Source organism: Anabrus simplex, chromosome 1 (assembly GCF_040414725.1).
Source record: "Anabrus simplex isolate iqAnaSimp1 chromosome 1, ASM4041472v1, whole genome shotgun sequence".
NCBI classification, from domain to species: Eukaryota; Metazoa; Arthropoda; class Insecta; order Orthoptera; family Tettigoniidae; genus Anabrus; species Anabrus simplex.
Window position 1 is genome coordinate 971,976,098 of NC_090265.1, and position 10,100 is coordinate 971,986,197.

Here is a 10,100-nt window from a genome sequence, read left to right on the forward strand (position 1 = left end):
ACTCTTGTTCTTCAATATTTCAGGGCAACTTTCAATAATATGTGGCCTGGTGTTAAGGCATAGAGCAAGTGCGTGTGTTTTGGGGGTCAGTGCATAAAGAGGGTTTTTTTACAATTTGCTTTACGTCGCACCGACACAGATAGGTCTTATGGCGACGATGGGATAGGAATGGGAAGGAAGCGGCCATGGCCTTAATTAAGATACAGCCTCAGCATTTGCCTGGTGTGAAATTGGGTAAACAAGGAAAATCCTCTTCAGAGCTGCCGACAATGGGGTTCGAACCTACTATCCCCCGGATGCAAGCTCGGAGCTGTGGGCGCCCTAACCGCACGGCCATCGCGCCCGGTGCATGAACAGGTACAGTATCAAAGTGTTATACCTTGTGTCGATGGTGAGAGTCGGCAATTTGTGTTGATACACAAAAACAGTTGAAGAGCAACATACCGAGTGGGCAAAATAAAACTAGCCCGGAGAAAAATTACAATAGGACTGACGCGGATTTGACCCGTGTTAATGAACATCACAGAAGATGCTGGAAATAGCCTCATCTGAGGAAATGAAAAACTAAGGATGCAAAAGTCCTGACACCACTTCATTCAGAAACCACCGGCAAAAGTCATCACGTGAAGGTTCGTCTGCACGCTTTAACGCACGTACAACAGTAAATTTGTAGGGATGCAGATGCAGGTCCTTTTATAAATAATGTTTCGACACGGCGATTTCTTAATTCCCACTTGTACACATAAACGGCGTTGGCATTTCGTCGGAATTCCTTCCAGACTTTCCTTCACTCCAGCAATGTTTTTTGGTCTTCGAACACTTTTCGGATAGTTACGACTTTTATACGCTACAGAGCCCGTTTCGCACAATTTAGCCACTAAGTTTTGCATTGCAGACTTTGTTGGAGGTTTTGCCAAAACACTTCCAGTCTTAGGCACTTGTGGAAACAGTTCCGCACAGGTTTTACACGAAATATGCTTCGCATAACACTCGACAATGAACACGCACTGTTTTGTCATGAGCAGCATTTTGTGTTGCATTCAACTGGTCAACACATCTCCTCCTTTCACTCACTCACTCACTCACTCACTCACACGTAATGACTAGAGCTCAGATTAAATTTAATATAAAGATGATAAGTATATACATAAATATGTAGCTAAAATTGACAAAATATGTAATTAAATATGCAATAAATAAAAAAATGTGTAACTTAATATCAAAACTTTATTTGGTGTATTCTTGTACAGAGAAAAGGAAATAACACCGAAAAATGTTAAAAGTGCAGATGTTATTCAACCTCTAATTTTCATTTGGAGGCGAAATTAATAACTAAATATTTTTCCATATTTTCTGCGATCATCGATTGCCTTCTATCTGTTAGGATGTTCTTATGTATAGAAAAAGACCTTTCAACTGGCGCGGATTTCAAATTACCCGGCAAAGAAATATTTTGTGGACTTACTCAAGCAAGGAAGGTCCGTATTAAGAGAGAAGAAATTTGATCTCAAGAAACACAGGTATGCTTATTAGAAAAAAAAAAACTTCTGAAGACTTTTGTATGGAGTGTAGCCTTTTTATGGAAGTGAATCAAGGGTAATAACCGAAGAAGAAATAAATAAAGAAAGAAAGAAAGAAAGAAAGAAAGAAAAAGGCGCTCTTAACATGTGACATTAAACCGAGGACTAAGTGATCACAAAAGAAGAGTCACTAAATCTGAGAAGAGAATAGTGTGACAAAGTTTGTGCAAGGGAAGACACAGCTCGAGACACCCAAGGCTCATACCGTCAACATAGCTAAGGGATGCGATTGTTTGGCAGAATACATCAGAAAACATCAATGTTTTTTAGTGTGTCTTCCCAATTTTAATAATATCTATTTTGTATTCTGATATATTAATGTTAATTTATTATAGCTGATGATGTCCCTTATGGGACGAAACATGTACTAATATACAGTAATCAATTATAATTTGTACTGAATAGGCGGACAACTTGTTTATGATATTTAAGTTTTTCTTAAATATTCTCTATTTGATATATAGTCAATACTGGATTATTAGCATTAGAAATGAAGCTGTTAAAGCTTGTTACATGTAGAAAAGCTCACTTTCAATTATTAAATTATAGCTATTACAGATGTATTGGCTTTTAAAACTTTTTTAAGTATTTAATTAAAAATCTTAAGTCGATGTAAAATTAGTTAAAAAGAATTGTGTTTCCTTTCAAATGCTCTGTATCCTTCAAAATATTTCAAATATGTAATATTTATCAAAATATTTAATATGCATCGAAATATGTAAAAATATGTAACTTTAAACTCCTGGAATAATGGTCCTTTTAGTGTGATTCGCTGACATTTTAGCTTTTCTTATAGCTACATAAATGAGAACAGAATATGTAATTACATATAATCCGGGCTCTGGTAATGACACAGCGACGTACTTGGGAGATGCGCACGCGCAGACGTGTGACAGCAACCGATTGGTGCATCGATGTCACGGTTTCCAGCATTTCCTGTAATGGTCAGTTCTCCTGTTCATTAACAAGGGTCAGTTCCGCGTCAGTCTTAAAAATATTTTCCGGGTCAGTTTCATTTTACCCACCCTGTATATATGCATTGTAACTATTGGTCATCGGGCTCACTACAAATGGTAATGCAGTCCTCGCTCTCATTTCACACGGCTTTTGTTCTAGGATTATTTAATGTACACGGGGAATCTTCTAGCAGTTGTTAATATTTTGAGTGTGCTTTGTATATTTTTGTGTATTGATGGAGTGGTCATGCACTGATACAAGTTAGAACACAGTTAATTTTATAATCAGTGGAGAACTTATCGGCGGGGCTGCCTGACCGAGGTGGTGAAGGCGTGCTCGGTTCACCCGTAAGGACGTGGGTTCGATTCCCCGTCAGGAAGTTGAAAAATTTTAGAAACGAGTTTTCCACTTCTGGAGGTGCATATGGTGCTGAGGTTCACTCAGCCTACACTAAAAATGAGTACCAGGATAATTCCTGGGGGCAACGGCGGCTGAGCGGAGAGCTAACCACTCTACCGCATCAAGTGCCGAGGTTACGGATAGTGGAAGTCTTTACCTTCCACCCCTCCAAGGGCCTGTACGGAGATGACTTTGCTTTGCTTTTTGGACACGTTATTGGAGAACCTACGTGGAGTTCCTCCCTGTTTAATCGTCTTCAAAGGGTTAAGTAAGGCCCTTAGCAGCTGTACCAATGCGCAGCATTATGTACACGCCCAGGGAGAGAGAATTATCATGTTCTATCAAAATTCGAGGGATCAATTTTGGGAATTTCTGGCGCCCAAAATACTGATATTTCAATCAATCGTTTTATTCATTTCATGTTTCATATGATCGATTATATTAAGAATTCATTCACGCCCAAGTGTGAGGCGAGTATTTTACTTATAATACAGCAGACAGAAAGACAGTACTTATAACTGAATAAGGTTGTTCCCATAGGTTTGTTGCAGTGCTGTAGCTCTAGAGAGGTATATTTATTTTTTCAATACACCTGAATCTCAGTAATATTGTTGATAATGGAGTAAGTTTTCCGTATTTGAAGTTTACGTTTGAGGGAAGAAAATAAAAGAGATGAGATGAGAAGAGATGAGATGAGATGAGATGAGATGAGATGAGATGAGATGAGATGAGATGAGATGAGATGAGATGAAAAGAAAGAAATATAAGGAAAATGGAGAGAAACGAAGAGGACTATAGAGAAGAAAAAGATATCAAGAGAAAAGAATCGAGGAGGATAGATGTAGGTAAGGGAAGAAAGAAAGAGAAGCGGACAGAAGAGAATGGAAATTAAGGACAGAAGAGAGAAGAAGAAAATAAAATAGCAGAAAAAGGAAGAAAGTATTTACGCTCCTTTCACGGAATAGCCTCATTCGTCGAGGAACTGAAATTCTTCTACTTCCTTAATTGGACGTTAAGATATACGTAATTCTGTTAGGAATTGTCCTTTAAAACAAATATTGCCACCACAGTAATATCGTGCATTCAATAGTGAATGTTTGTTGATGTTCCAGGTCTTCTATTCCAGCATGTGCCTGTAAACTATGACTTCTCAAACCCGTGACCAAACTGCGGCTGGAGAGTGGGAGGATCGCGAGCCAGTGACTGTGCAGATTCCTGGGGTCGCTGTATCAACAAGTCTGTGACCCCCCGCACTCGCAGTAACTAGAGCTATGGAAGATGGACAGGCGCAGATGACAATAGTAAGCGTGGTCAGTGACGGTCGGTCCCTTTCATCTTGTGCTAGGTGGGTGGGAAACACGCTCACAGCGACTTCATACAATAAATAATTCGCTACGAAGATGAATAAGCAATTAAGACAACCAATTTCTTTTACCGAAACGTATTTTTGTTCACGAATGTCTAACGTTAGCCGTGGGAACCACAGACTGTGTACTGACTCCTCTTTGCTTGAACAGTGTACCGACGTTGAAATACTCAATGTACTTCCATACACTTCACACAGCTTGTTATTGAGAAACCCATCAATGTAATCAACGAACTTCTCTGGGCTAATGTAAAGCTTCAATGGATATCCTAGATCCCTCCGTGCATCAGTGGTAGTGCGTCGGTCTCTGGGTCCCAGGATCACGAGTTCAAACCCCCAGACACGGTCGGATTTGTGAAGGGCGGAAAAGATCTATTCGACACTTCATGGCGTGCGATGTTGGCAGGTAAAACATCTCTGGTGATACAGTTGGTATTTATTAGACAAAATTAATTAAAACTCATTGAATCAAGGTCCAGCAAAGCTAATACAGTGAGCGCACAGTTGCGATCAACAGTATTCTGTAAGAAAGAAGTTAGCTCCCGAACGAAACTACCTTTACGCCTGCCGGGCTAAGTGGCTCAGACGGTTAAGGCGCTGGCCTTCTGACCCCAACTTGGCATGTTCGATCCTGGCTCAGTTCGGTGATATTTGAAGGTGCTCGAATATAACAGCTACGTGTCATAAGATTTACTGGTACGTAAAAGAACTCCCACGGGACAAAATTCCAGCACCTCGGCTTTTCCGAAAACCGTATAAATAGTTAATGGGACGTCAAACCAATAACATTATATATTGATTCCTTCAGAGCGGCGCACAGTGTGCCGAATCCCCGATCTAGGTGGAAAAAATTAATAACGTCGTTAATAGTCCTGGGATCCTATTAAAATTTGGCACTATACCGTTTTCGAGGTCGCTGAATTCATATCTGGCATCGTCTAAAGTGTACGATGTTCGGGGGTAAATATATAGGGGTGAGGGGCAAGGGGAGGTTTATAAAATGACCGAAAGCAACAAAAGAATCGTCCATTTACGGGAGTAAAAACACGATTTGGATGTGTATATTATAGTTTATAACAGTGGTAAACATACTATTTAAAACTGGATAAAATATGAATAACAATGAGAATTTCAGTCCAGTATTCTTGTTACACCTTATTTGCGGGAATAGACGAAGGCATTGTATGTAACTTATTCCAGATTGAAAACGTATTTTAAATACGTAGTTTTAGTAAAACACACCTTACACACGAAAACAATATTATATATATTATATTTCCATATAAAAAACGTTAAGATTACACACAGAAACATTTCATAAAAAACGTGAAAGGATCATATTACAGTATTTACAAGTAATTGTCTCATCAATCTCATCATGTTCATAATAACAACATGTCCAATGTTCAATCGTCCCCTGATTCGTCTGTAGAGTCCAGAGAATCGTAGTCGTTGCTATACTGGTCTTCTTCATTTCATGTGAAAGGATCTTGAGAGTCAGTAAGTAACTCAATAGCTTCCATAGGTAGATTACCAGGAGTTTTACGTGGCATTGTTCGGTACTTGTTTATTAAGGGATTTGATGTAATCAACATCATCTTAAGCAAATTTCTATTCGTTGAATCCCTGCTACATTTTCGAGTATGAAGTTCATGAAACCTCCGAAATCCTTATTTCTAGCTTCTTGAGCTTCTTCAGATAAAGTTCCTATTGGCACAAGAAAATGTTTAATTACTTGAGTAATGTGTACTAATATGTTATGCACAGTTACGGGCATATAATTCCATGGATATAGTTTGACATACAAAGCCGCAGTTTGCGCACCAAATTCTTTGAATTTATTCACATTTATTTCAGAGCAAGAAGAAAGAGCAGCTAGTAATACACGATATCTTTTTATTAAGCCTTCATCTTTTCCCGCTTGATCGAAAAGAATCTTCAACAGCAAACGCGACTTCCTCCAAACTGCGCGATTCGGTAATATCACAAACATTTTGCTTCTTCGTCTTCATGGAAGAGTCCTCAAATTCCTTAGGGCGACGGCCGGCTTTGTTAGGTACACAATTTGTTTTTGGATCATACGCTGGATCAATGTCGTCTTGTTCACTTAACACGATGAAATCCGTCACATTTCACTAATCACCGAAATTTTCTCGGAATCGTTGTTCTCTTCTTCCTGCACTCTCCCATTTTTGTTGATATTACGGGATATCAATTTAATTGTGTTTCTTAGCTCCAGAAATTCAGTGTCAGTAAGAGTTGTAGGCTCTAATTTGTCCATAACATATTGAAATATGATTTCTAAACGCCCCTTTTTACGACATGACCGCCACGCGTTGAAATATTCTTCTCGCGATAAGGCCCACATGGTCACTGAAAATAAGAAAATATACCATCATGCACATTCGTGCGCAACCAAACCGCTACAGATCCTGAATCTGCATCAAATTTCCCATCGAATGACGTTGAAAGTAAAGTGGCACTATGAGGCACTCATAAAGTTTTTTTCGAGCAAATCGTAGAAACAATCTCATTTTCTACAACTGCTTCCTTTTACAACGCACTGTAAATAACTTATTTACTGCAGAACGCTTGTATTATGCTTAAAATGAGAACACATACCTCTTTTCACTATTCCATGAACCACAGAATACAACACCTCGTTGAACTTACCAGAAACACAACGTTCAGTTCACTCCGACACCTCCTATCAAATGAGTTGATAACTGTCAGGAAGATGTTTCAGCACCTGTCCCCTCCATCCCACGCACCAGAAAGCAAAAAAGAAAGACTGAAGGTCAACATCTGGTTTGTTCACTATCGAATGAGCCAGGTTGCGCTTTGATTGGCGACAGTGAATTTTTTCCACCTAGATATGGGATTCGACACACTGTGCGGCGTAACGTTAGGCGTGCCCGGGGCCTAAGGGCCTCGCAGACTTCCCTAGAAAAAGTAAATAAATGAATAAATAACTTTCGATGAATGCCCCTCTGTGCGGTAATGATGTGTTCGTAGAATGGGCCGAGAAAGTTGCTTTTTATAGTGCGTATGTAGAGCAGATTGCATCTGTCTGCAAATTATTATTATTATTGTGTTGTGTCTACTCGGAACACGAGTGGCGCGTTCTCTCTCAAATAACTGCGCCAAATTATTATTAAATAAATAGTGAAAATTGGTACCAAAATACCAAATTTAAGACCTAATTGTTCCCGTTGCTGTTTCTTCCACAAAACGATGATTCTCGAAACGGAAATTTATAAGACTAACTGCGAAATGTTATGACCCAAGATAGGCTCTGTGAACTCAGTCTTCTCTGCATGGAATGTATCATCCGTGAATATAATTGAAATCGTCAATACCTTTGCATCCCAGCGTGTACGCTGCATGATCCAGTTTCTTATATGAGAACAGTAAAGTTTTAAAAATCTAATAACAAAAGTTAGAAACTTATATTTATTTTTCATTTCAATACCTACAAATTTAATTTTCATAATAAAATCTATTAATTTTTGTACTCTTACAGTAAGTCCTTTAAATTGTTTGCATTAAAATAGCTGCTGTAGTTAAATTTATGTGTTATTGATAAGTTTTACACAATTTCCTTGAGGGGGCCAAATTTTATTTCTTGCAAGTGGACCCGTATCATATTCGTTTCGTCTCTGACGAGATCTATCAGAAAACACTGTAAATAAGAATAAATTGAAGGTTTTGTGACAAAAGATTGTCGAACTTTGGCATACTTTACAAAAATGTCCAAATATGCGACCAATAAGTGGGTAAAAGCGTACAGAAAACGTATGCGTGAGAAGTAGACTCGATAAGAGATCGAATAAAACCAGAAATACATCTGAAGAACGAATGAGACAGCTACGGGAGCGTCAGAAACTTGTGCCTGCATTGCTGGCCTTTTGTAAAAACAAACAACAAATCAAACTTTATTCTAAATCATACGTATTTTACTTCTCACATCATGCACCATTGTACAATGAAGATAATTGCTAAACATTTCCCAAATGAAAATGTAAATGAATAAATAACAGGCAGATTTTGCGGGTGAAAATATAAATGAATAACTAAAAGACCGTAAACGTGTCATTTTGCAGATGAAAATGCAAGTGATAAATAAAAGGCAGGTTTTTCAGGTGAAAATATAAATGAAAACATAAAAGGCTGTAAAAGTGTAATTTTGCAGTAGAAAATGCAAATGAATAAATAAAAGGCTGTAAAAGTGTCATTTTGCAAATGAAAATGCAAGTAATAAATAAAAGGCAGGTTTTGCTGGTGAAAATGTAAATGAAAACATAAAAGGATGTAAAAGTGTCATTTTGCAGATGAAAATGTAAATGAATATTAAAAGTCCGTAAAAGTGTCATTTTGCAGGTGAAAATGTAAATGAATACATAAAAGGCTATAAAAGTGACCTTTTTCACAGGAAAATGTAAATGAATAATAAAAGGCTGCAAAAGTGTCAATTTGCAGATAAAAATGCAAATGAATAAATAAAAGGCAGATTTTGCAGGTAAAAATGTAAATGAATACATAAAAGGCTGAAAAAGTGTCATTTTGCAGATAATAATAATAATAATAATCGTATGGCCTCAGCTACCGTTTGCAGACATTTCGATTTGACGCCATCTGGCTGTCTGCTCGTCAATTTCGACGTTCCGGTTTACTCTGTCTGCCATCTAGCGGACCTAGAGTAAACCGGATCTCTCTTGGGCGTCTGTGGCTAAGATTGAATTAATTTTGTCGGGTAAATACCAAGTGTATCACCAGAGATCTTTTACATGCCGACATCGTACGACATGGAGTGTCGAATGGACTTTTTTCCGCCCTTCAAAAATCCGACTACCTCTGCCGGGTTTGAACCCACTATTTTGGGATCCGGAGGCCGACACTCTACCACGGATCCACAGAGGCAGCTATTTTGCAGATGAAAATGCAAATGAATAAATAAAAGGCAGAGTTTGCAGCTGAAAATATAAATGAATAAATAAAAGGCCGTAAAAGTGTCATTTTGCAGGTGAAAATATAAATGAACAAATATAAAAGCTCTAAAAGTGGCATTTTGCAGATGAAAATGTAAATGAACAAATAAAAAGCTGTAAAAGTGTCATTTTTCAGATGAAAATGCAAATAAATAAATAAAAGGCAGATTTTGCACCTGAAAATATAAATGAATAAATAAAAGGCAGTAAAAGTTTCACTTTGCAGTTGAAAATATAAATGAAAAATTAAAAAGCTGTAAAAGTGACATTTTGAGATGAAAATTTAAATTAACAAATAAAAAGGCTGTAAAAGTGACATTTTGTAGTTGAAAATGTAAATGAACATATAAAAAGCTATAATAATAATAATGTCGTGTGGCTATTTCTAGCCGAGTGCAGCCCTTGTAAGGCAGACCCTCCAATGTGGGTGGGTGGCATCTGCCATGTGTACGTAACTGCGTGTTATTGTGGTGGAGGATAGTGTTATGTGTGGTGCGTGACTTGCAAGGATGTTGGGGACAGCACAAACACCCAGCCCCCGGGCCATTGGAATTAACCAATTAAGGTTAAAATCCCAGACCTGGCCGGAAATCGAACCCGGGACCCTCTGAACCGAAGGCCAGTACGCTGACCATTCAGCCAACGAGTCGAACAAATAAAAAGCTGTAAAAGTGATATTTTGCAGATGAAAATGTAAATGAATAAATAAAAGGCAGATTTTGCAGGTGAACATGTAAATGAATAAATGAAAGGTTGATTTTGCAGGTGAAAATGGAAATGAAGAAATAAAAAGCTGTAAAAGTGACATTT